Source organism: Ranitomeya imitator, chromosome 5 (genome assembly GCF_032444005.1).
Source record: "Ranitomeya imitator isolate aRanImi1 chromosome 5, aRanImi1.pri, whole genome shotgun sequence".
NCBI lineage: Eukaryota > Metazoa > Chordata > Amphibia > Anura > Dendrobatidae > Ranitomeya > Ranitomeya imitator.
This window is the reverse complement of record NC_091286.1, coordinates 245,733,452-245,761,007: the sequence shown is the minus strand read 5'-3', so window position 1 is coordinate 245,761,007 and position 27,556 is coordinate 245,733,452. Positions and strand designations below refer to the sequence as shown.

Sequence of the window (27,556 nt, the reverse complement as noted above, 5' to 3'; positions counted from 1 at the left end):
GGTTGCCTTTCCTGAGCTTCGATCTTCCGGCTCTCGTTTAGTAGTTGTTGGAAACTACGCTGCATTAGGCCTACAAATTGGGTATGGGGTGTAGAGAGATGGTGTGTTCCACTCCAAGGTGTTCTCCAGGTTGCCTTTCCTGAGCTTCGATCTTCCGGCTCTCGTTTAGTAGTTGTTGGAAACTACGCTGCATTAGGCCTACAAATTGGGTATGGGGTGTAGAGAGATGGTGTGTTCCACTCCAAGGTGTTCTCCAGGTTGCCTTTCCTGAGCTTCGATCTTCCGGCTCTCGTTTAGTAGTTGTTGGAAACTACACTGCATTAGGCCTACAAATTGGGTATGGGGTGTAGAGAGATGGTGTGTTCCACTCCAAGGTGTTCTCCAGGTTGCCTTTCCTGAGCTTCGATCTTCCGGCTCTCGTTTAGTAGTTCTTGGAAACCACACTGCATTAGGCCTACAAATTGGGTATGGGGTGTAGAGAGATGGTGTGTTCCACTCCAAGGTGTTCTCCAGGTTGCCTTTCCTGAACTTCTATCTTCAGGCTCTCATTAAATTGTGGTTAAACGGAACAACTGCATTTGGCGTACTAGTTGGTTTGGGGCCTACTATCGGTGTGTGCCACTCCTTGCTGTTCTCCTGGCTTCCTGTCCTGAAATTCCGTTTTCAGGCGCTCGTTAAGTAGTTGTTAATGTTAGACTGCATTTGGCCTACTAGTTGGGTTGGGGCCTACTATCGGTGTCTGCCACTCCTTGCTGTTCTCCTCCACTGAACAAAGCTGTGCCGCCTGTTTACTACGGTTGCCAATTTTGAACTGCATTTCGACTACTTACTGATTTGGGCCTACTCTCTGTGTCAGCCTCTCATTCCAGTTGTCCTCCACTGCAATGCCCCCTGGTTATTCCTGTGTTACCAATTTTGAACTGCATTTAGCCAACTTTATTCTTTGGGCCTATATCTGTGTTTCCTCCTCATCCTGCCCATTGCCCAGCCAGTGATAGATGAGTCTGCTGGTACATTGACCCATAACGCAACATTCCCCGTGCACGCTACACAACAACATTGTGACCCTGCTGAAAGTCAGGTTGCTCTTCCCGCATACCATACCACCTTACACGGGGACAAAGAGGAAGGTGCAGATGAAAGTGCAGGTTCCTTCATCAGGTGGGGGGAGGAATACTAGTTGGCGACGTCACTGGCACAGGGCCTCTCATAGTACGCAAAAGTGTTGCTGCCGGTGGGAGGCGCCCCCGCCGTGCAAACACACCGCTGTACTTTGAGGGGCCCTGTGCCAGTGCCAATGCCAACGAGTGGGCCCCCCCTGCTTGCTCAGGTTCACAGCACTTGCAAAGTTGAAATACTTACCTCTCCCTGCTCCACTGCCGTGACGTGGTCCAGATTTCCTGGGCCCACTAATTACTTGAACCAGCCCTACCCACCACAACTTTAGCCAAATGACCCCCAATTTCAAATGCCTTCCAATTATTATAAGGTAAATTACGCTTGACAAGCTTCATTAAGAAGAATGGATGGTTTTGACATTAAAATGGGCACTCTAGGTGTTTTCCTGGCCCCCACTCACTGCCGACTATGCTGCCCCATTGACTTGCATTGGGTTTCGTGTTTCGGTCGATCCCGACTTTACGTCATAATCGGCCGATTTCACTCGACCCGACTTTTGAGATAGTCGGGTTTCACGAAACCCGGCTCGACTCTAAAAAGGTCAAGGTCGCTCAACTCTAGTGTACGCCTTACTGACGCGCAAGAGCCGTTCATCATACTAGAGATTGCTACAAGAGCTGAAGAACATGCAACCTGGACTGCAGCCACACAACCTGATGTTGGATTTTAAACTAGCTGCAATCCAGGCATTTGAGAATGAATTCCCCAACTCAAGAAGACCGGTTGCTTCTTCCACCTATCACAGTTAGTTTGGTGTAAAGTTCAAAATGAAGGACTCAAGGTGCAATATCAAGGTGACCATGAATTTGCTCGTTGGATACACGATACCTGCCCTTGCCTTTCTACCAACACAGAATGTTGTGCCTTCATTTGAAGAGTTAGTGGAAAATCCTGACTTTCCACAAGAAGCCATACCCATTGCCAACTACTTTGAAGATACCTATATTGGTCAAATGACTCGCCGTGGACGTCAGGCACCTTTGTTTCCAGTTGAACTTTGGAATATGTATGAACGAACATTAAATGATCAACAGCGAACAAATAATGATGTTGAAGGATGGCACCGTAGCTTTCAAGAAACATGTGGTACTCTTTTCCCAAATATATGCCGGTTCATTAACTGTCTGAAACATAAGCAAGAGCTCCACAGTTTAGAAATTATTCAGATAATAGCAGGAAATCCCACCACTGCAAGAAACAAAAAATATGCTGCAATTTCAGCAAGGGTTAAACGTATTGTGCAAGATTTCAACAATAGAAGCATGATAGGCTATCATCAGCTTTGAATTTTAGTTGATGGTCACATATTTAGCTGTAAAACAATTCAAACATTAACACCTGTAATTTTTCTTTTCTTTCCTCTTTTTCGCTAACCCTTCCCCCTCTATATCGTTTACGTTTCTTGTTTAACAGTTTTAATTTATACAGTTAAAGCGTAAATCTTAAAAAATTAAACAAGTTTTGCTATGTTATAGTACCTGTGGCACTGATCTTTTCCAATGGAGAACCCCTTCCAGCCACTTCACTTATGTGTGAAGAATCCCATACAAGTTACAGCAGCAGGCTCCATGTGATGAAGGATTTCAGTGGCTACTAAGGAGGTCGTTTCGTCTTAGTAGCAGAACTTGTGGATGGACTCTAGGGGGCATGGCTACACGGGACGTGCAACTGTCAGGCCTCTATCAGACTAGCGGTTTTGCCGGCGATTATCGCAGCAGTTTAAAACCGCGGCGCTAGTCGCTAGCAAAACCACTACATAGCACCCGATTTGCCCAATGCAAGTCAATGGGCTCAAATCACGGGAAAATGGTGCAGCAGAAAGCCGCACGGTTTTCCATTTTAAAAAATAAAAAATATTCTATCTTCCTGGCGATTACCGCAGCGGTTTTAAACTGCAGCGGTAATCGCCAGGAAAACAGCAAGTCTGAAAGAGGCATCAACGTGCTCCCTATGATGTACAGTATACAGGGCTGCAGGTTCACAGCCCCCTGCAAAGCTCACCAACACCCCATGTGCTCAGTCCTTTACTGGCTTTACACAGGGGGGAAGCCCTCCTCTTGTCCAGGATCTAGCACATGAGGGAAGGGGGAAGCGGAATTTTCCAGAGGGCTGTGATCGAACAGCCGTGAATGTATCACAGCAGGGCCGGACTGGCCATTTGGCAATTCTGGCAAATGCCAGAAGGGCTGGTCTGGTTGTGGGCTGCCTTGTGTGCTACGCTGTTAACAGAATCAATGTTCTCAAGACACCCATACTGTTAACAATTGAGACGGAGAACAAAGCCAGTCACTCCATCACTTACAGTCATGGCGAAAAGTATTCACACCCCTGCAATTCTGTCAGATAATACTCATTTTCTTCCTGAAAATGATTGCAAACACAAATTATTTGGTATTATTATCTTCATTTAATTTGTCTTAAATGAAAAAACACGAAAGAGAATGAAGCAAAAAGAAAAACATTGATCATTTCACACAAAACTCCAAAAATGGGCCAGACAAAAGTATTGGCATCCTCAGCCTAATACTTGGTTGCACAACCTTTAGCCAAAATAACTACGACCAACCGCTTCCGGTAACCATCAATGAGTTTCTTACAATGCTCTGCTGGAACTTTAGATCATTCTTCTTTGGCAAACTGCTCCAGGTCCCTGATATTTGAAGGGTGCCTTCTCCAAACTGCCATTTTTAGATCTCTCCACAGGTGTTCTATGGGATTCAGGTCTGGACTCATTGCTGGCCACCTTAGAAGTCTCCAGTGCTTTCTCTCAAACCATTTTCTAGTGCTTTTTGAAGTGTGTTTTGGGTCATTGTCCTGCTGGAAGACCCATGACCTCTGAGGGAGACCCAGCTTTCTCACACTGGGCCCTACATTATGCTGCAAAATTTGTTGGTAGTCTTCAGAATTCATAAAGCCATGCACACGGTCAAGCAGTCCAGTGCCAGAGGCAGCAAAGAAACCCCAAAACATCAGGGAACCTCCGCAATGTTTGACTGTAGGGACCGTGTTCTTTTCTTTGAATGCCTCTTTTTTTCTCCTGTAAACTCTATGTTGATGCCTTTGCCCAAAAAGCTCTACTTTTGTCTCATCTGACCAGAGAACATTCTTCCAAAATGTTTTAGGCCTTTTCAGGTAAGTTTTGGCAAACTCCAGCCTGGCTTTTTTATGTCTCGGGGTAAGAAGTGGGGTCTTCCTGAGTCTCCTACCTTACAGTCCCTATTCATTCAGATGCCGACAGATAATACGGGTTGACACTGTTGTACCCTTGGACTGCAGGGCAGCTTGAACGTCTTTGGATGTTAGTCGGGGTTCTTTATTCAACATCTGCACAATCTTGCATTGAAATCTCTTGTCAATTTTTCTATTCCATCCACATCTAGGGAGGTTAGCGACAGTGCCATGGGCTTTAAACTTCTTGATGACACTGTGCACGGTAGACACAGGAACATTCAGGTCTTTGGAGATGGACTTGTAGCCTTAAGATTGCTCATGCTTCCTCACAATTTGGCTTCTCAAGTCCTCAGACAGTTCTTTGGTCTTCTTTCTTTTCTCCATGCTCAATGTGGTACACACAAGGACACAGGACAGAGGTTGAGTCAACTTTAATCCATGTCAACTGGCTGCAAGTGTGAATTAGTTATTGTCAACACCTGTTTGATGCCACAGGTAAGTTACAGGTGCTGTTAATTACACAAATTAGAGAAGCATCACATGATTTTTCGAACAGTGTGAATACTTTTGTCCACCCCCTTTTTTATATTTGGTGTGGAATTATATCCAATTTGGCTTTAGGACAATTCTTTTTGTGTTTTTTTTCACTTAAGACAAATTAAATGAAGATAATAATACCAAATAATTTGTGTTTGCAATAATTTTCAGGAAGAAACTGAGTATTATCTGACAGAATTGCAGGGGTGTGAATACTTTTGGCCATGACTGTACCTCAGCATGCCGTGGGTATAATTAGAAATATTGGTATTGTAGTAAATCTTCCTTTCCTGCATCCAGGGAAATATTAGTAATATATCCTATCTGGTTCTTGGGGACGGGGACACCATGGGCCTGTGTGATTTCACATGCCAGGGCTGAATTTCAGCCCCAGTCCGTACCTGTATCACAGGAAGCCTGAATCTGCCCACAATTTCTGCTACCGAGGGGCCTCAACTTCCTTAGTAACCACTGAAATCTTGCAGCACATAGAGCCTGCTGCTGTAACTTGGATGCGACTTTTCACACAAAACTAAATACAATTTACAAAATATTATATTTTAAAAAATAAACTAAAGCTGCTGGAAGGGGTTCTCCATTGGAAAAGCTCAGTGACACAGGTACTATAACATCAACAGTTTATCTTTTTTTTGAGCTACGCTTTAAATATATTGCTCTGCAATGTTGGTTGGTTTGACCAATTGTTAATATTTTTCTGTCTGTTTGTAAAGTTACTTATCTACAAAACTCAAAGTATTGGAATGAAAAAAAAACTAACTTGATCACATTTATACATCTTAGACCCAAAATATGATTAGTGAAAAATGAACTTGCCAGATTCAGCACCCCCAAACTATCATCTCCATTGAACTCAAGGGGTATGGAGACTCAGGAGTAGAGGATCTGTCCACCACCTCCTCATCACTGACCAGACAGTAAAAAGAAAATATATACCGCATATTGCTACATACCCCTTTGCTGAGGTACCGGTAGACGCGGAGGGTCCTCTTCCATGCACTTCCACATTGTGTGAATATGTCATCCTACCCGAGGGAATCCCTTTCAGGATTCCTAGTTAGGGATTCCCTTGGTCAAGAAGACTCTCCATACACCTCAGCAAAAGGGAGAGAAATGATTTTTATTTTCTGATGAGCAAACTCCGAACATTGCCTGTTTGGGGTTGTTGTGATTGAATCAGAGCAGGTAATGTTCGATATGAACCCTGAACTTTCCAGATCGGGTTTGCTCATCACTAGACACAGTATGATATGTTATGGATGACAAAAAAAAGCCATTAAGTGTAACACCACTAGTACATGACAGTAAAATGATGGTCACTTGTCTTAGATCAGGGGTGTCAAAAACATTCACCAAGGGCCACACCAATTTAATGGTGGTCCCCAAAGGGCCATTTGTTACTGAAAGACTGGATGCACACAACAGAGTCCCGTCCAGAACATGCATTTCTCTGCACAGAGCAGTGCATGTCCCTGTATAAGGCATGTTACGGTGGATTACATGCCTTAATCCATTATTACATCTTCCCTGGATCTCACTGAAATCATGGAGAGCTATGGCTGCAGCTTCCAGTCACTTGTCATTGGTGCTGAAAGTTGCTGATAAACAGCTGGTTCAATGCAGAATACAACTGGACCTTATTCTTGGCCTAATCTGAGGAATGGGCTGTTGGGTGTCAAATTCCCGCCTCTGCACAAAGGGAATCTCGAACCATCTCTGCTGCGGTCTCCCAATCTTCTCCAGCCGCAGTGGAGCCTGCTTAGCAGAGACGTCAGTCCCAGTGTCTGGCTCAAGCTGTTACTGTGTGACTGGTTACTGCTGCCCTTCCAGGCTCTGCCTTTGTAGTCAGCACTGATCAGCAGCGAGCAGGTCTTTCTGGGACTAAGTCCTGCTTTTCCCATACTGAGCATACCCACGGGACGACCTCCCATTGGAGGTCGGGGGTCACATGCTCAAGTCCTGTTGGAGCTCCTATTGGACCATCTGGAAGGTCCCGTAGCACTGCTGCTATAAAAGGTTCGCATGGCCGCTCAGCCATGCGCTAGTTTATACTTGAAAACATGTGTGTAAATGTGTGACTGTCGCTCTTTAATCATCCCCCTCCCTAGTGTTGTTGACTGCTCGCGAATGGTGGATGTTTGCTATCTAGCGCCCGACAGTGCTACCTGCACCTAAGGCTACTTTCACACTTCCGTCGGTATGGGCCCATCGCAATGTGTCGGGCCGACGTACCGACGGACGTTGTGAAATAGCTGCATGACGTGGGCAGCGGATGCAGTTTTTCAATGCATCCACTGTCCAATCTGCTGTCCAGGGAGGAGAGGGGGGGGGGGGGGAGGCGGGAGTTTCAGCCGCGCATGCGCGGTTGAAAATTGCGGACACGTCGCACAAAAAAAGGTTACATTGAACTTTTTTGTGCGTCGCGTCCGCCAAAACACGACAGATCCATCGCACGACGGATGCGACGTGTGCCCATCCATCGCGATCTGTCGCTAATACAAGTGCATGGGCAAAAAACGCATCCTGCAAGCACATTTGCAGGTCCGTCTTTTGCCCATAACAACGGATTGCAACGGAGGACAAAAGACGGAAGTGTAAAAGTAGCCTAACACACGATACAGCGCCTGTTTGCAGTGACCGCCAGTACGGCACCGTGCGCTAATAGAGCGCTTTCCTGACCAAGACTGGGTGGTTAGTGGCGTCCGCCAGAGCGGTATTGCACACACTCTTGTGCATTTAATTATTGTTTCTTTTTTACTCTGACATCCCAGTAGCGGTGTTGAGCGCAAGAGGTCTAGAGGAACTCTTTCCCTGAGTCTTGGGATAGAGTTCTGTGACTACTTGCTTGAGCTCTTTGTGCGGTACTGCCGCCCTGTGACGCAACAGGGTTCGCTTCCTTCATACCGGGTGAAGCTAACCTGTGTGTGTATCCACATTATACCACTATATAGTCTGTCATAACTCAGCAGCAGGTTCCTTCTCTGCACGATGGACCCCAGGCTGCGAACGCACCTTATACCATCTTCCTAATTATTTTGTTTGTTCTGCTAGCCCTAACATGGGCATCAACAGAAAAAGGGATCCTGAAGTGAGAATACCCCTTTTATCGGCTGCTCCATTCTTTTGTATACTGGCAGAGTGTTCTGTGAGGGCCAATCTCAAACCCCCCTTCTCAAGACCTGATAAAGAGGTTCTGTAGAAGCTGGTTAAACACCACTTTAGTTCAGCAAAGCCAATATCTCAGTTCTGCAGAGATGGTTGGTGGGCTTAACCCTGTAGTCAGTCAACAATCCCCCTGCTTCCATACATAGCCTGCATTAAAGGGGTATTCTCATGCCGAACAGAAAAATCAAAATAAGGCAGCATGCTTCAGCAATCATGTCGCGGTAAGCATGCTGCCGATCTTCCCCTCATGGTACTTATCTAGAGGTCTTCTGCTCATCTTTGCCTGATCTTCTCCTGGCTGTGTGGGCTGACTAGGGCCATGCTGGATCCTAAGGCCACCACGAGTCCTCTCCTTCTTCCCAGCTTCCTCTGCTTCTGCCTGATCTCATCGTGGTGTCTTGGTGACAGGAGAGGCATCCTGCCACCTGGATTGACTGATGAATGGGGCAGGAGTGACGTCATGTCAGTGAGTGGCCTGGAGACATTCAGCCTCACTGCTGCGACATTCATCATGCTTCATGGATCAGTGATTCAGGGAAGATGAAAAGACAGCCAAAGCAGAAGACATCACGGGGAACTGCTAGACTGCACTCCGTGACCCAAGGAGCTGCAGCTGCGACAGGTAAGTATGTCAGGTTTTTTTGTTCTAGGGTGATAATACTCCTTTAAAGGCCAGCCAGAAGAGACACTGGGTGAGCTGCTGAAAAGTCAGCCACAGGAATACCCAGCAATTGGGGTCCTGTATATTTTACCCCTAGGTATGTTCAGCCCTAGATGTTTTGATCCCTGCATGTTGACCCCAAAAGTTGAGGGTGAAACATCTGGGGTCAAAATACTAGGTGCGAAACATCAGATGGCAACACATCCAGGGACAAAATGCTGTAGGAGAAACATTCGGGGGCGAACTGCTGGGGGCAAACTGCTGGTGCGAAACATTGATGACGGATGGGAATTCATGAACCACAAGGGTACAAACATCTGGGGGCGAACTGCTGGGGGTGAACTGCCGGGCGCGAAACATCCAGGGGCCAAATGCTGGGGACCAAATGTGCGGGGGCGAAATGAACCCAGGGGCGAACTGCTGGGGGGCGAAATATGCGGGGGGTGAAACATCCTGGGGGCCAAATGCAAATGCTGGGGGTGAAATGTGCGGGGGCGAACATCCTGGGGACCAAATGATGGGGACGAAATGTGCAGGGGCAAAATGTATCCAGGGGCGAACTGCTGTGGGCGAACCATGCTAGAACCTTTTGGAAGAGCTATCCGATACTCTTGTGAAAATTACAAAAGTATGATAGCTACATTTTTGTGCAACTTTGTATTACACAAAAATTTACAGGTGAAAACTGGTAAAAACACCTTGGTGAATTATGTTCTTTATTTAAATTTTAAATAATCGTTCTTGTAGCTGTAAGTTGTTTACCTGGTATGAGATATTCGAGTATTGTGCCTTTAGGGGGGTTCAGAAAGCCATATTTCACGTTCCAGGTCCAGACTGCCTGACCCAATTTACAGCCTCATAAGCATATATCAGGCTGTGAGTTCAGGTAAGATCAGTCCAGGCATTGGAGACCTACTCCAATAGGTGAAATATGGCTGTCTGATACCCGTCTTACACTAATTTCCCTATTGGCAGGAGTCACAAAAGTTGTGATGTGACAGATTAGTCTGAATAAGAGCAAGATAAGGACGATGATACAAGCATGTTAATCGAAAGGGACTGTCTTATTAGGCTGGGTTCACATGAGGAGCGGCTGCTCCTGTGACTCCATTCCTTCCATATATCTGAATGGTGTTGATTTGGCAGCAAGCACAGGATTTCTGCAACCTTCAATCAGTAAAGCAGCAGACATTTCTGCATCAAACTCTGCCGTGATATGCATGGCGGTCCAGTGCATTTTTCTTGTTTATCAGCTTTGGAAACTTTTGCCAAGAAGAGAAACACGTACAAAGTCTTCAATAGAATAAACAAACTTTATTTTAACAGTATTACAGAAAGCAAAATATTCTTAATACAACTTGAAGCTGCTATAAATCTAATTTGGCATTTTAACTATACACGGTCAACTGTAAATCAAGACAGAGAAAAACAATACACATTTTGCTAGTGGTAACCAAGGTGGGTGTAGTCGGTGGCAAATACAGAAAGATGCATGCCACAACCTGTAGAAATCATTACAAAGCATTGAAACCATACATCAGTGTGACTATGCTTCTGACAGCTCTACCATGTACACAGACGAAAGCCAAGTGTTTAACATGTGAATGCAATAACAAGGGTCTAATATGAACACAATAACAAACAGCACAATATAGCTTGCAGCTGCCATGTTTCCCCTCCTATGGGACAGGTGGTACACATGGATCACCTGTCCTGGAATGTGTGTATCTAAGTTGTCTTTCTCCAAAAGGGAGAGGCAGTGTTCATTGCTAGCTGGATAGAAATAAATGAATGATACCTAGCTGGCTGCAGTCCCCTTTGCTGGTCTACTCCCCACCATGTAGCAATAAAAACCTCAGATACGTATAAAATGTTCACTGAGAAGTTCTGAAAACGAGGTTTAAAAAAAAGCCGTCATGCGACTGTTTGATATCTCCCTCTTTTTTTTGTCATATTGAAACCTTTAAAACACAAGAACTGGTAGAAAAAAAAAGAAAAGAAAAACACCAATGAATGTGGATTGGAAACTGTAAGAAACGTGTACAAAAAAGGTTGTTCTCTAAACATTTAACCTCAACTTTCTGTAAATAAGCAAATGACCTCACAAAGAGGCTTCCGTTAAGACAAAAGTTAAAATAAAAAAAGAAAATACAAAAACAAAAGTGGGAAAACTACATTAGTTACAAAGATTTCGGCATCCTCGGATTAGAGGTCTGTTTTGTTTCTTCTTTAAAAGGTTATTTGTTCACAAACACACAACCAAAACTTACAAAAATAGAAAGTAGTTGTGCAACCAAAACTCTTACTATAAAGCTATGAATGTTAGGAAGTGGTTATAAAAATTACACAAGCAGAAAGGAGTGAAAAGAGCAAGTCAGGTGGTAAGCTGAGGTTGTACGTTGGCATCAGAACCTTCAGGTGTCCCGTCATGCTTGCTGAGCCTGGTCACATGTTTTGCAACGTTAGCAGCAGGACATAGTTGTGTGGCTGAAATTCCTTCATACTCGAATCTTCTTGGACTTTACTCTAAAAAGATACAGAAGAAATGTCAGGATCGCACAGGATAGGAGAATATATTGTGTATAGCAACAGAAGGCTATGACACTAGACTGATCCAAAGCCTAAAGAACATGCGGCAATCTCCCATGTAGCAGAACCACGAGATATTACATATATGCATAAGACAGAGGACCACTCGGGGATGAACAACGTAGACGTCAGATAGTCTAATATGTCTATTCAGGACAAGACATCCCAGAAAACACAGCTTCATTCATTCCAAGATCTTAGCACAGGATTTTTACTCGACCCCCACAGGTTACAATTAGAGCAGCCAGAGTAAGTTCAAAAATACCCTTTACAGCCCAGAACCTAAGTATTCGGGACACAAGCGAAATACAGAACTATTGGATTATGACGTTCTCCATAAGCAGAGAAGAGATATACTGATAGAATAAATGGGATTTCATATCATCTTAAACATATGTCCACTTCGTTCGTCAGTTTTCGGATTTTCAATAAATGGCTATATAACGTCAAGCTCATTCATTTGTGTATACGTACTGCAGTAAGGCACTATAGGGTGCAAATTATTGCCCTAATGTGCTACCTAGTGATTTTGTGTCATCAAAGTGGAGAGGACCAGTGCAGTAATGGAGACATGGAGTCCCACAGACCAGCAGAAGCCATCTCCAGGAACATGCTGCTCATGAGCATCCTGGATGCTGCTGGTCCTGGCTTAGGACTGCACCATGCCTATGCAGATAGGGCACACTACTTTATAACTTTGTGTTTAGTGCTTTGGTTTTTGCAAATCACAGTAACATTTTTAGAACTCTATTACTATTTTAGATCATACTATAGGAGCGTTTTACAGGCTGTACATGAGTTGACAGGTTCCTCTACAGTGGGGCAGGAGATAATTGTCCGTATATCACACAGAATAATTTAAGTTTTTAGAATAAAAGAAACCTTGCCGGCAGCTGCAGGCCCCGTCCCTTGTCCACCAGGATGTATTTTGGCCTAACAACGCTCTGACACAGTAATGATTCCAAAGGTCCGACAGAAGACAAATCTACTTTTAGAGGGAATCTGTCACCATGTTTTCTGGGAGCTGAATATATAAAGACCCTGATTCCAGCGATGTGTCACTTACTGGGCTGCTTGCTGTAATTTTATAAAATCACTATTTTAATCAGCAGCAGATTATCCCTAGATTAGTAAACCAGTTGCCATGTAGTCCCTTCATATTATTAAGTACGCACAACTTTATCCTTACCACGGATTGACTGCTTTCTGCCTATGCACAGTGTCCACAGAAAGTTGCAAATAAGTGATGTGGGCAGGATAATAGAGAGCTCAGTATTTAGCGTTTTTCATCAAAACTTAAGCAAGTAGTGTAGTATGTGATACATCATTGAAATCAGGAGTTTTTGCATCTACATTTCAATATAGCATTTAATACAGTGTCATAAAATCTCAGTACATAAAATAATTGAAATGGGATTAGGAAAAAATATGTGTAACTGGGTTAACAACTGGCTCAGTGATAGTAAACAGTTTTTAATAATGGAATACACTTAGATTGTGTCACAGTTAACAGTGGAGTGCTACAGGGTTCAGTATTGGGCCCTCTTCTTTTTAACATGCTAATGTCCTTGTAAAGTTCCTACAGACTAAAATTTCAATATTTCCAGTAGTTGAAATTAAACTCTGCAAAGTAATCAACACAAAGGAGGCCAGTTTAATATTACAGAGTGATTACTGCAAGCTGGAGGCTTGGGCTGAGAAATTACCATTGATGTTTAATGTACATAAATGCAAGATCTTGTACCTAAAGGTACCGTCACACTAGACGATATCGTTAGCGATCCGTGACGTTGCAGCGTCCTCGCTAGCGATATCGTCCAGTGTGACAGGCAGCAGCGATCAGGCCCCTGCTGTGATGTCGCTGGTCGGGGAAGAAAGGCCAGAACTTTCTTTGGTCGCTGGCTCTCCCGCTGACATCGCTGAATCGGTGTGTGTGACACCGATTCAGCGATGTCTTCGCTGGTAACCAGGGTAAACATCGGGTTACTAAGCGCAGGGCCGCGCTTAGTAACCCGATGTTTACCCTGGTTACCATCGTTAAAGTAAAAAAAAAACAACCACTACATACTTACCTACCGCTGTCTGTTCCCGGCGCTCTGCTTCTCTGCTCTGGCTGTGAGCGCCGGGCAGCCGGAAAGCAGAGCGGTGACGTCACCGCTCTGCTTTCCGGCCGCTGTGCTCACAGCCAGAGCAGAGAAGCACAGCGCCGAGGACAGACAGCGGTAGGTAAGTATGTAGTGGTTGTTTTTTTACTTTAACGATGGTAACCAGGGTAAACATCGGGTTACTAAGCGCGGCCCTGCACTTAGTAACCCGATGTTTACCCTGGTTACCGGCATCGTTGGTCGCTGGAGAGCTGTCTGTGTGACAGCTCTCCAGCGACCAAACAGCGACGCTGCAGCGATCCGGATCGTTGTCGGTATCGCTGCAGCGTCGCTTAGTGTGACGGTACCTTAACTTTAGTGACCAGTGTTAGGCAGCTGCTGCTAAGGCAAACAAAATAATGGGATGCATTAACCCCTTCATGACCTTGGGCTTTTCTGTTTTTCCGTGTTTGTTTTTCGCTCCCCTCCTTCCCAGAGCCATAACTTTTTTATTTTTGCATCAATATGGCCATGTGAGGGCTTATTTTTTGCGGGACGAGTTGTACTTTGAACTACATCATTTGTTTTAGCATGGCGACTTCCGCCCCTGATGAAGCCACTCCGTGGCGACACGCGTTGGGGCTTCTCTTTGCCCCCCATGACTGGCTTCTTATCGGATTAGCGCTGTTCTACTCTATGGGCAGGTTCTATATGGTGCTTTATTCCTGCTTGTCTTTATCTTTATACCACCACCTTTATGCCTTCCCTTTATCGGCTAGATTTAGTTATGGTTTATATAGGCAGGTTGCTACCTGATCTCTAATATCTTATTCATGCATGTGTTTCTTATCTGCCGTTTCTGAGGTTTAGGCGTCGCCCTGCATTGTATGCCGTACTAGTGTTACATCTCTTACAGGTAGTTGGTGGGTGTTTTTTGCTTATTTTGTATATGGGATGTGTACACATTTAAAGTACTAGACTCATCCACTTTAGGATACTGCCCTACCTGTGTATTACTGGCACAGTTTACATGTGGGCTCCTTTTTTTTTTGGGAGCTCCATTCTTTATCCCTTGTGGTTATAGCTCCTATATGCATATAGAGCACACTGTACTGTTTTAAGCCCGGAACAGCAGTTTTTTGTACATTTATAGATACTATATATTGTGATGTGTATTTACATGCTATCCTATATATGTATGCATTTCCTGGTATAGAGCCATTTTTGGGTCTTGGGGGATATGTACAGTTTTGGTTTTTAAATGTTTTTAATAGTTTGGTGTGTCTAATTTGACCTTAATAAAATTTAAAATTTATTATATATGTATGACTTATTTTTGGTGATCCCTGGCGTTTTGTATGTCTCTTTTTTTCTTTTTCATTACTCTGTTTTGACATACTCCAGGTGGATCCCAGTCTGTGATTATACGATGGTGCCCTCCACCCCTGTGTTCTTCCACTCGCCGCTATTGCGCGCATATGTCAGCTGTTCACAACAGCGGACATGTCGTGGCTTTGATGTGGGCTCAGCGCCAGAGCCCACATCAAAGCAGGAGATCTGACCTCTAACGTACTATACAGGGTCAGAAAGGGGATAAAAGAAGCATAGATGCTCATGACAAGAACACAGTTTTGCCTCTATACAAGTCACTAGTGCGGTCACACTTAGAATACTGTGTACAGTTCTGGTCTCTGGTGTATAAGGAGGATGTAGCTGAACTTAATCAGGTGCAGAGAAGAGCGACCAAGGTTATTAAGGGAATATGTGAACTGAAATACCAAGACAGGTTATTAAAATTTGGATTATTCAGTTTGGAAAAAACAAAGAATTAGGGGCGTTCTTATTACAATGTACAAATACAATACATGAGAGAGGACAGTACAGAGATTTTTCTAATGATCTTTTTTACACGCAGGTTTGGACAGCGACAAGGAGATATCCTCTACGTCTAGAAGAAAGAAGGTTAATCATAATCATAAAGAGATTCTTTACTGTAAGAGCAGTGAGACTATGGAGCTCTCTGCCACATAAAATTGAAGTAGTTGATTCACTACACGAGGTCAAGGAGGCCTGGTCTATTTCTTATCGCCTGTATTACAATCAATATTAAAATGTATTGACATTTCATAAATTATAAAATTAAAATAGATGTTAATATTGTATTTGTTATATAGAAGTGTCTGCACTCAAACTCGTTTTCTCAGTTGAGGCCTATGATCCTGTAGGTGACACTGCTCACCCACCGATATCTAGCTGAAAATCGAGCCTCTATATTAGCCATGTACAGATGTGGAACAAAAGACAAACCATGTTCCAAGCAGAGAGCTTGTATCTTGCAATGACAAATAGTAATCACAGGAAGTTTGGGCTAGAATACAGAGTACTCCGCTTTGTCTGACATGTCTGCTAAGAACAAACAACACAAGCACAGACATTTGTGGTGGGGTGAGAGATTAAAATGAAAGTCCATCATTTTGACAACAAACTGCCAGGGAAGTACCATAACAAATACTTTGCCAAATTAGGGCTTAGACAGCAATTTGGGTAAAGGACTTGCAGCTGTAATTGTTAGTATGTCTCGCTGTCAGACAAATTGTGTAAGCACAGTAAAATATCTGTTTACATCCAGAAACTAAAAATCCCCTTTCAGGGATGTTCAGCTACGCTGGCAGTAAATATAGAGCCATAAACAGACAAGGCCTTTACTAAAATTTGAGTTAGGGTTTTGGAAAACTGACAGCTATTTATCAGGAAGACACGGATGGCTATATCCTAACAATAACATACTAGGAACATTTATCTAGCGTTCAAATGGTAAACCAAATGGTAAAAAATAGGAGGGGGAACAACGTTCAGTCAATCTAGAATCAGGGCTATAGGTTTTTATTTTATTTGGAATTATGTCTTTTCTTTTAATTTAGAGATCCAAAATTACAATTTGGAACCTGAATTTTCATTTATGACAAGCAGGCACATATATAGCTCAAGAGCATATAGCTTTTTGTTATATGTGCACGTAAAATATAATAGATATTTACACATATATACATATACAATGCTCAAAAAAAATAAAGGGAACACTTAAACAATACAATGTAACTCAAAGTCAATCACACTTTGTGAAATCATCCTGTCCAGTTATGAAGCATCACAGATTGTGAATCAATATCTCCTGCTGTTGTGCAAATGGAACAAACAATAGGAAGGACAGGTAATTAGCGAGACAACCCTAAGTTGCTCAGGCAGTGCAGCTCATCCAGGATGGAACATCAATGCAAACGAATAAAAGAGAGAAAATAGCATATGGACGGCACTGCCCCAACTAAATCCATAATCTTCAGGAAAGCCGGTACTAGTCTCCCCTGCTCGCACGAGCTCCCTTTCTTCTCCCCCGGCCATGAAGTTTTAATTGTGAAGACTCAATAAAATTTGCTACTTTGAAGATTGGTGAGTGCATCCTGCTTTTTTCTTTTGCTCCCTGGGACACATCAATGCAAACTGTGGCAAGAAGGGTAGCTGTGTCTGTCAGCACAGTGTCCAGAGCATGGGTCAGATACCAGGAGCCAGTTCAGTACTCCAGGAGACAGGGAGGGGGCTGTTGGAGGGCAGCAACCCAGCAGCAGGATGGCTACCTCCTCCTTTGTGAAAGGAGGAACAGGAGAAGTACCAGAGCCCTGCAAAACGACCTCCAGCAGGCCACTAACATCCATGTGTCTGCCATTACTGTCAGAAACAGACTCCATGAGGGTTGTAAGAAGGTCTGACATCTACAAGTGGGTGTTGTGCTTACAGCCCAACACTGTGCAGGGCGATTGGCATTTGCCAGAGAACACAAAAGATTGGCAGATTCAACATTGGCACCCTGCGCTCCTCACAGATGAGAGCACGGTCACACTGAGCACATGTGACAGACGTGATTGACTCTGGAGACGCCGTGGATAAGGTTTTGCTGCCTGCAACATCCTCCAGCATTACCAATTTGGCAGTTGGTCAGCAACTGTGGCAAGAGGCATTTCTTTGGATGGCCGCACAGCCCTTCATGTGCTAGCTAGAGGTATCCAGATTGCCATTAGGTACCGGAATGAGATCCTCCTGAGCCATGTGTTGCTTCTGATGCATGACAAGGCTAGGCCTCATGTAACATACATAGTAACATAGTAACATAGTTAGTAAGGCCGAAAAAAGACATTTGTCCATCCAGTTCAGCCTATATTCCACCATAATAAATCCCCAGATCTACGTCCTTCTACAGAACCTAATAATTGTATGATACAATATTGTTCTGCTCCAGGAAGACATCCAGGCCTCTCTTGAACCCCTCGACTGAGTTCGCCATCACCACCTCCTCAGGCAAGCAATTCCAGATTCTCACTGCCCTAACAGTAAAGAATCCTCTTCTATGTTGGTGGAAAAACCTTCTCTCCTCCAGACGCAAAGAATGCCCCCTTGTGCCCGTCACCTTCCTTGGTATAAACAGATCCTCAGCGAGATATTTGTATTGTCCCCTTATATACTTATACATGGTTATTAGATCGCCCCTCAGTCGTCTTTTTTCTAGACTAAATAATCCTAATTTCGCTAATCTATCTGGGTATTGTAGTTCTCCCATCCCCTTTATTAATTTTGTTGCCCTCCTTTGTACTCTCTCTAGTTCCATTATATCCTTCCTGAGCACCGGTGCCCAAAACTGGACACAGTACTCCATGTGCGGTCTAACTAGGGATTTGTACAGAGGCAGTATAATGCTCTCATCATGTGTATCCAGACCTCTTTTAATGCACTCCATGATCCTGTTTGCCTTGGCAGCTGCTGCCTGGCACTGGCTGCTCCAGGTAAGTTTATCATTAACTAGGATCCCCAAGTCCTTCTCCCTGTCAGATTTACCCAGTGGTTTCCCATTCAGTGTGTAATGGTGATATTGATTCCTTCTTCCCATGTGTATAACCTTACATTTATCATTGTTAAACCTCATCTGCCACCTTTCAGCCCAAGTTTCCAACCTATCCAGATCCATCTGTAGCAGAATACTATCTTCTCTTGTATTAACTGCTTTACATAGTTTTGTATCATCTGCAAATATCGATATTTTACTGTGTAAACCTTCTACCAGATCATTAATGAATATGTTGAAGAGAACAGGTCCCAATACCGACCCCTGCGGTACCCCACTGGTCACAGCGACCCAGTTAGAGACTATACCATTTATAACCACCCTCTGCTTTCTATCACTAAGCCAGTTACTAACCCATTTACACACATTTTCCCCCAGACCAAGCATTCTCATTTTGTGTACCAACCTCTTGTGCGGCACGGTATCAAACGCTTTGGAAAAATCGAGATATACCATGTAGCTGTAGTGTGTCAGCAGTTGATAAAAACATTGATGCTATGAACTGGTCTTCCTATTCCCCAGACCAGAATCCAATCAAGCACATCTGGGACATCATGTTTTGCTCCATCCACCAACGTCACATTGCACTACTGACTGTCCAGGAGTTGATTAATGCTTTAAAATCCAGGTCTGGGAAGAGAGCTAATGTCTCTGTTTTGAGGATCATTCCAAATCCAGACCTCCATGGGATATTCATTTTGATTTACGTTTTTATGTTTTATTGTTCTCAAAGCATTATCCACTATATAAGGAATAAGATTTTTCAACTGGTAAATTTCTTTCAGTGATATCTTCTATGATGTGGTATTTTAACACATACACACACAGTCTGTAAGACCCAATGGGTTCTATTATTTTAAGTCATAATGACATGATTGGGATATACAGTTCTGCTCATAGTTATTGGCACCCGTGAAGTTTAACCCCTTAAGCCCCGAGGGTGGTTTGCACGTTAATGACCGGGCCAATTTTTACAATTCTGACCACTGTCCCTTTATGAGGTTATAACTCTGGAACGCTTCAACGGATCTTGGCGATTCTGACATTGTTTTCTCGTGACGTATTGTACTTCATGTTAGTGGTAAAATTTATTCGATATAACTTGCGTTTACTTGAGAAAAAAATGGAAATTTAGCAAAAATTTTGAAAATATCGCAATTTTCCAACTTTGAATTTTTATACCCTTAAACCACAGAGATATGTCATGCAACATACTTAATAAGTAACATTTCCCACATGTCTACTTTACATCAGCACAATTTTGGAACCAAAATTTTTTTTGTTAGGGAGTTATAAGGGTTAAAAGTTGACCAGCAATTTCTCATTTTTACAACACCATTTTATTTTTAGGGACCACATCTCATTTGAAGTCATTTTGAGGGGTCTATATCATAGAAAATAACCAAGTGTGACACCATTCTAAAAACTGCACCCCTCAAGGTGCTCAAAACCACATTCAAAAAGTTTATTAACCCTTCAGGTGTTTTACAGGAATTTTTGGAATGTTTAAATAAAAATGAACATTTAACTTTTTTTCACACAAAATTTATTTCAGCTCCAATTTGTTTTATTTTACCAAGGGTAACAGGAGAAAATGGACCCCAAAAGTTGTTGTACAATTAGTCCTGAGTACGTTGATACCCCATATGTGGGAATAAACCACTGTTTGGGCGCATGGCAGAGCTCGGAAGGAAAGGAGCGCCATTTGACTTTTCAATGCAAAATTGATTGGAATTGAGATGGGACGCCATGTTGCATTTGGAGAGCCCCTGATGTGCCTAAACATTGAAACCCCCCACAAGTGACACCATTTTGGAAAGTAGACCCCTTAAGGAACTTCTCTAGATGTGTGGTGAGCACTTTGACCCACCAAGTGCTTCATAGAAGTTTATAATGCAGAGCCGTAAAAATAAAAAATCATTTTTATTTTTTTTTTCACAAAAATGATCTTTTTGCCCCCAATTTTTTATTTTCCCAAGGGTAACAGGAGAAATTGGACCACAAAAGTTGTTGTCCAATTTGTCCTGAGTACGCCGATACCCCATATGTGGGGGGAAACCACTGTTTGGGCGCATGGCAGAGCTCGGAAGGGAAGGAGCGCCATTTGGAATACAGACTTAGATGGATTGGTCTGCAGGCGTCACGTTGCATTTGCAGAGCCCCTGATGTACCCAAACAGTACAAACCCCCCACAAGTGACCCCATATTGGAAACTAGACCTCCCAAGGAACTTATCTAGATGTGTTGTGAGAACTTTGAACCCCCAAGTGTTTCACTGCAGTTTACAACGCAGAGCCGCGAAAATAAAAATCTTATTTTTCCCACAAAAATGATTTTTAACCCCCCACATTTTTATTTTCCCAAGGATAACAAGAGAACTTGGACCCCAAAAGTTGTTGTCCAATTTGTGCTGAGTACGCTGATACCCCATATGTTGGGGTAAACCCCTGTTTGGGCGCATGGCAGAGCTCGATAGGGAAGGAGCACTGTTTTACTTTTTCAACGCAGAATTGGCTGGAATTGAGATCGGACGCCATGTCGCGTTTGGAGAGCCCCTGATGTGTCTAAACAGTGGAAACTCCCCAATTCTACCTGAAACCCTAATCCAACAACACCCCTAACCCTAATCCCAATGGTAACCCTAACCACACCCCTAACCCTGACACACCCCTAATTCTAATCCCAACCCTAATCCGAACCTTAAATATAATCCAAACCCTAACTTTAGCCCCAACCCTAACCTTAGCCCCAACCCTAACCCTAATTTTAGCCCCAACCCTAACCCTAACTTTAGCTCCAACCCTAACCCCAACCCTAACCCCAGTCCCAACCCCAGTCCCAACCCCAGCCCCAACCCCAGCCCTGATGGGAAAATGGAAATAAATACATTTTTTTAATTTTATTATTTTTCCCTAACTAAGGGCGTGATGAAGGGGGGTTTGATTTACTTTTATAGCGTTTTTTATATCGGATTTTTATGATTGGCAGCTGTCACACACTAAAAGACGCTTTTTTTTTTTATAGCAAAAAAGTTTTTGCGTCTCCACATTTTGAGACCTATAATTTTTTCATATTTTGGTCCACAGAGTCATCTGAGGTCTTGTTTTTTGCGACACGAGTTGACGTTTGTATTGGTAATATTTTTGGACACGTGACAGTTTTTGATCACTTTTTATTCTGATTTTTGTGAGGCAGAATGACCAAAAACCAGCTATTCATGAATTTCTTTTGGGGGAGGCGTTTGGTAAAATTGATAAAGCAGTTTTATTCGTCGGGTCAGTACAATTACAGCGACACCTCATTTATATCTTTTTTTTATGTTTTGGCGCTTTTATACGATAAAAGCTATTTTATAGAAAAAATAATCATTTTGGCATCGCTTTATTCTCAGGACTATAACTTTTTATATTTTTTTGCTTGTTATGCTTTGTGGCGGCTCGTTTTTTGCGGGACAAGATTACATTTTCAGCGGTACCATGGTTATTTACATCCGTCTTTTTGATCGCGTGTTATTCCACTTTTTGTTCGGCGGTATGATAATAAAGCGTTGTTTTTTGGCTCTTTTTTTTTTTCTTACGGTGTTCACTGAAGGGGTTAACTAGTGGGACAGTTTTATAGGTTGGGTCGTTACGGACGCGGCGATACTAAATATGTGTACTTTTATTGTTTTTTTTTTTTTTTTTAGATAAAGAAATGTATTTATGGGAATAATATATATTTTTTTTAATTTATTTATTTAGTATTTTTTTTTTTAGCACATGTGGAAATTTTTTTTTTTACTTTTTTACGTTGTCCCAGGGGGTGACATCACAGATCGCCGATCTTACAGTTTGCACAGCACTCTGTAAGATCGGCGATCTCATTCATCGCTGCAGTCTTACAGAGCTGCAGCCTGCTCCTGACCCGGAAGTACTCCCTGCAGGACCCGGATGCAGCCCCGCGGCCATTTTGGATCCGGGGCCTGCAGGGAGAAGACGCTCGGTACAAGGTGAGCACATCACCATGTACCGATCGTCTCAGGGAAGCACGCAGGGAGCCCCCTCCCTGTGCGATGCTTCCCTGTGCCGCTGGCACACCACGATCATGTTTGATCGCGGTGTGCCGGGGGTGGTCCGTGATCGCTCCTGGCACATAGTGCCGGATGTCAGCTGCGATAGGCAGCTGACACCTGGCCGCGATCGGCCGCGCTCCCCCCGTGAGCGCGGCCGATCGCTATGACGTACTATCCCATCGGTGGGAATTAAGGCCCACCCCACCTCGACGGGATAGTACGTCATATGGGATTAAGGGGTTAAATACATAATGTGGAATATCTCCTGAAAGAAATGAATCAAGTGAAACAGTTTCTTTTGTACAGAGCACTGGTGTTAAATAAAAAAGAGAAAATGATAAACAATAATGTAAAACAAACAATGGAAAAGAAAAATAGAAAAGCCTAAAGCTTGCTGTGACACTGGTATTGGCAGCCTTTACATTAAATTAGTATGGTAACATTTTGACTCACCAATGAGAATCACCTGTGATTAATTGCCAATGCCCATGTGACATGAATTAGCCAATGAATGATGACTTCAGTGTTTTAAAAAGCCACATGGTAGGCCCTGTTCCTTTTCACAATGGTAAAGACAAAGGAGCTGTTTGAGGATATCAGAACTGCCATTAGCAAACACAAGACTTCCAAAGGGTATGAGGCCATCTACAAAGACCTTGATATCCCAGTTTCAACAGTGTGCAATGTTATTAAGAAGTTTGCCAAGCATGGAACCATTAAGAACCTCCCTTGATGTGGGTGAAAAAGGAAAATTCACAAAAAAATGTCTTCAAAAGGTTGGTGCGAATGGTGGAAAAAACACCATGTCAAACATCCAAGATTTCAAGACCAACCTGGAATAGTCTGGGGTCATGGTATCAATAAGTACTATAGGCAGCAAACTAAAGCAAGCCTAGGAAGAAACCATTGCTGAAGGAAAAAAAAAGGCATAAAAAGGAACGACTGATCTTTGCAAAAGAGTGCCTTGACAAACCACAATACCTCTGGGAAAGTGTTCTGTGGACACATTGAAACAAATATAGAGCTTTTTAACAATGCAAAGCAACAGTTTGTTTACAGATGGTGCAATAAAGCTTATAAGGAAAAGAACACCCTACCAACAGTTAAGCATGGTGGAGGTTGCTTTGCTGCGTCTGGTACAGGAGGCCTTGACCGTATCACAGGAATCATGAAATCAGAAAATGATCAAGTGATTTTAGAGCAAAATGTCATATCCAGAGTAAGAAAACTTGGTCTGAGTTGAAGAATCTGGGTCCTCCAGCAAGACACTGACCCAAAGCACACATCCAAAAGCACACATCAATAGTTGAAAAAGAAAAAAAAATGGACTGTTTTAAAATAGCCAGCAACGAGTCCTGATCTCAATCCCATTGAAAATCTTTGGAGTGAGCTGAAATCTGCCATTGGGAAAAAGAACCCTGCAAACATTCAAGAGCAAATTGCAAATGAAGAGTGGGAGAAAATACCAGCTGAGAAGAGCAAGAAGATTAGAGGCTGTCATCAATGCTAACAGGGTGTGCAACCAAGTATCAATTAGGGGTGAATTTATTGCTGTATATGCTATTTATTCGGTTTCTTTTTTGAAATTGCAACATTGTTTAAGTTCCTAAAGGAGAAAAATGTGGTGTTATCTAAGCGTAGTAAGATATAATCAATTGAGAAGGTGAGTTTCTATAGGAAATTGTACACCTGAAGCGGTTGTGCAAACAGAGGCACAACTCCCCCTGGAAGTATGGATGTATTTGCAAGAGACTGCTGCAGATCTGGTGACGAGGGATTGGACCCAGAAACAGGAGTATCCCTCAAAGTAGATGCCAGACAGGAAAACCATAGAATGGTGCTACCTTTGCCACAGAGATAAATTAAGGTGCAGAAATTTGAGGTTGCTTGTAGGTAAAATTGTATTCTTCAGGCGTATGGAGAAAATTAATTTGATCCTTCTTATATAGCACTTTGCCAGTGTTAGAGAAGGAGGGGAGAAAAAAAAACAGGAAGAGAAGGAGTAATTCATCCTAACATTGTTCTTTTAAATATATATAAGAACAAGACAAAAAAAATTCTATTTTTCTTTCTTTTCCTTTTTTTTTTTTTTAAAAGAATAGAAGGTCAATTATTGTGATACATCTTAGATTAAAAATGAGAATTCAATTAGATTGACATGTTTCTTACAAATAAGTTCATTATCATCATTTTTTTATACATTTTATAAGTCATGTTTCTATACATGTTTATATATATATATATACTAGATGGTGGCCCGATTCTAACGCATCTGGTATTCTAGAATATGTATGTATGTATGTATATAGCAGCCACATAGTATATAGCACAGGCCACGTAGTATATAGGAGTACTACGTGGCCTGTGGTATATACCATGTGGTTGCTATATAGATACATAGATACATATTGTAGAATACCCAATGCATTAATATAGGCCACGCAGTAAATAACACAGCCCACGCAGTATATAACACAGCCCACATATTATGTAACACTGACCACGTAATATATAACACAGCCCACGCAGTATATAGCACAGCCCATATAGTATCGAACAGTGGCCACGTAGTATATAGCACGCAGTATAGAACACAGCCACGTAGTATACAACACTGTCCACGTACTATATAGCAGCCATGTAGTATATAACGCAGCCCACGCAGTATATAACACTGGCCACGTAGTATATAGCACAGCCCACGCAGTATAGAACACAGCCCACATAGTATCTAACACTGGCCAGGTAGTATATAGCAGCCATGCGGAATCTAACACAGCCCACGTAGTATTTAGCAGTGTGGGCACCATATCCCTGTTAAAAAAAAAATAATTAAAATAAAAAATACTTATATACTCACCCAGCGGGATCCAGTGTAGATCCAGCGGACCTCTGGTGATGTGCGCGGTTGCCGCCATCTTGCGTTCCCAGGATGCATTGCGAAACACTCGGCAGATTCGAGAAACGAGCAGTACAGGCAGCACGTATCAGACACATCCAGGTATGTTTGACTTTGAAATGATGCGGCGTTTCAGAAAAACATACTTTAAAAGCTGCCTATGAGCAAGCTGCACAGGAGACTTGTCAGACAGGTGTGTGCCCGATGGCTTCTCCCTGCACACATGCGGGGAGACCTGTCACTCAAGGTAAATGGGCGATGAGAAGTCGGCGGCTTCTGAAGTATGTTTTTCTCAGAGTTAAATATACCTGGCTGATACATCCTACCTGTGGATCAGGAAGCATGGATCAGATGTCAGGTTCCCTTTAATGGCATTGTCCCACCGGAGCCAACAGCTTTCAGTTTACAGTCATGACCGCACTTCTTGCTGTGGGCGGCATTAACCCACCTCTTGGCACAGATGTATTGAGTGTGGAGAGCGCTCAGGAGCTGAGCGCCACCCGCATACAGCTGATCGGGATTGGTCACTAACAGCTGAGCACTGGCAGTTTAGACGCCGCTGTCAATCTCATTTTCAAGGGTTCTCCAGGAATAAATTAAATAAAATAACTAAAGGAAAGGTCCGTATAAATCAATTCTTGAATGCATTTAATTAACAAATCACAATCATTTTGTCCCTTTAGAATTAAAATGGCTGTCGCCTAGTTACAGAAAGCTACACTAGAATGTTCGGAGCCGGGGAGCAGGGAGCTCTGCTCTCCTTTATGTGTAGGGAGATTATGCTCCACTAACTAGGGAGATCCCAGAGGTGCTGAGATAAAGCTGAGTGTGCCCTGCCTTACTGAATAACAAGTATCTCCAGGTCACAGCGGCGGAGCTTCCTACTGCACATGCTCACAGGCTCCTGTCCTAACACTATTGGACTGCTTTCTCTCAGTGTAACAAGGGGACGGCCATTTTAATCCTGTGATTAGCACACTAGACAAAATTATTGGGATTTGCTAATGAATTAGGAATTTATTTATAATGACATTTCCTTTAGTTATAATTTTTTTTTTCTATTCCCAGAGAACCCCTTTTAAATGAAGTTAGTCGGTAAGCATGCCGTCTGCCACTTCCCCCTGTGACCTGACTGCAGGGCCATGTGCTGAGCTTTAAAGGAGACCACAATGTACACTATATACTGCAATACTGTGCTATACTGTGCAACAGAACAATAGCAAGCTCAAGTCCCGTTAAAAAAAGGCTTCCCTGAGACCCTCGGAGCAACGCGATGTGATCGCGTTGCTGCGAGGGTCTCCTTACCTCCCTCCCTGCAGCAGGCCCCAGGTCCAAAATGGCCATGGGGCTACATCCGGGTCCTGCAGGGACGTGGCTTACCAGCACCTGCTCAGAGCAAGCGCTGGTAAGCCTGCAGCCCTGCATGTCAGATTGTTGATCTGACACAGTGCACAGCAAAGTGTCAGATCAGCGATCTTACACTATAACATGATGCCCCCCCCCGGAGCAATGTTGTAAAGTAAAAAAAGAATAAAATATTCACATGCGTAAAAAAGAAATATATGTAAATAAAGAAAAAAAAAATATTGTTCCCATAAATACATTTCTTTATCTAAATAATAAAAAAACAAAACAATAAAAGTACACATATTTAGTATCCCCGTGTCTGCAACGACCCCACCTATAAAACGGTCCAGCTAGTTAACCCCTTCAGTGAATGTGGTAAAAAAAGAGGCAAAAAACAACGCTTTATTATCATACCGCCAAACAAAAAGTGGATTAACACGCGGTCAAAAAGACAGATATAAATAAACAGGGTACCGCTGAAAACGGCATCTTGTCCCGCAAAAAAACGAGTTGCCATACAGCATCATCAGCGAAAAATTTAAGTTAAAGTTCACAGAATAAAGCGGTGCAAAAATAATTATTTTTTTCTATAAAATAGTTTATATCATATAAAAGCGCCAAAGCATAAAAGGTATCTCTGTAATCGTACTGACCCGAAGAATAAAACTGCTTTATCAATTTTACCAAACGTGGAACGGTATAAACAGTTAGAATTGGGGGTTTCCACTGTTTAGGCACATCAGGGGCTCTCCAAATGTGACATGGTGTCCGATCTCCATTCCAGCCAATTCTGCGTTGAAAAAGTAAAACAGTGCTCCTTCCCTTCCGAGCTCTCCCGTGTGCCCAAACAGGAGTTTACCCCAACATATGGGGTATCATCGTACTCAGGACAAATTGGACAACAACTTTTGGTGTCCAATTTCTCATGTTACCGTGGGAAAATAAAAATTTGGGGGGCCAAAAA

The 27,556-nt window shown here is 43.0% G+C and overlaps 1 protein-coding gene across 24 annotated transcripts in view; it reads right to left on the bottom strand.

Moving 5' to 3' along the window:
* Positions 1 to 10,025: 10,025 nt before the first annotated feature.
* The window catches only part of EPB41L2 (erythrocyte membrane protein band 4.1 like 2), a 224,698-nt gene continuing 207,167 nt past the window's right edge, over positions 10,026 to 27,556 (bottom strand). For all 24 annotated transcript variants that reach the window (XM_069726031.1, XM_069726020.1, XM_069726029.1 and 21 more), the window contains one exon: positions 10,026 to 11,257. The gene's annotated coding sequence lies outside the window, so the exon portion shown is untranslated. The remainder of the gene's footprint in view (positions 11,258 to 27,556) is intronic.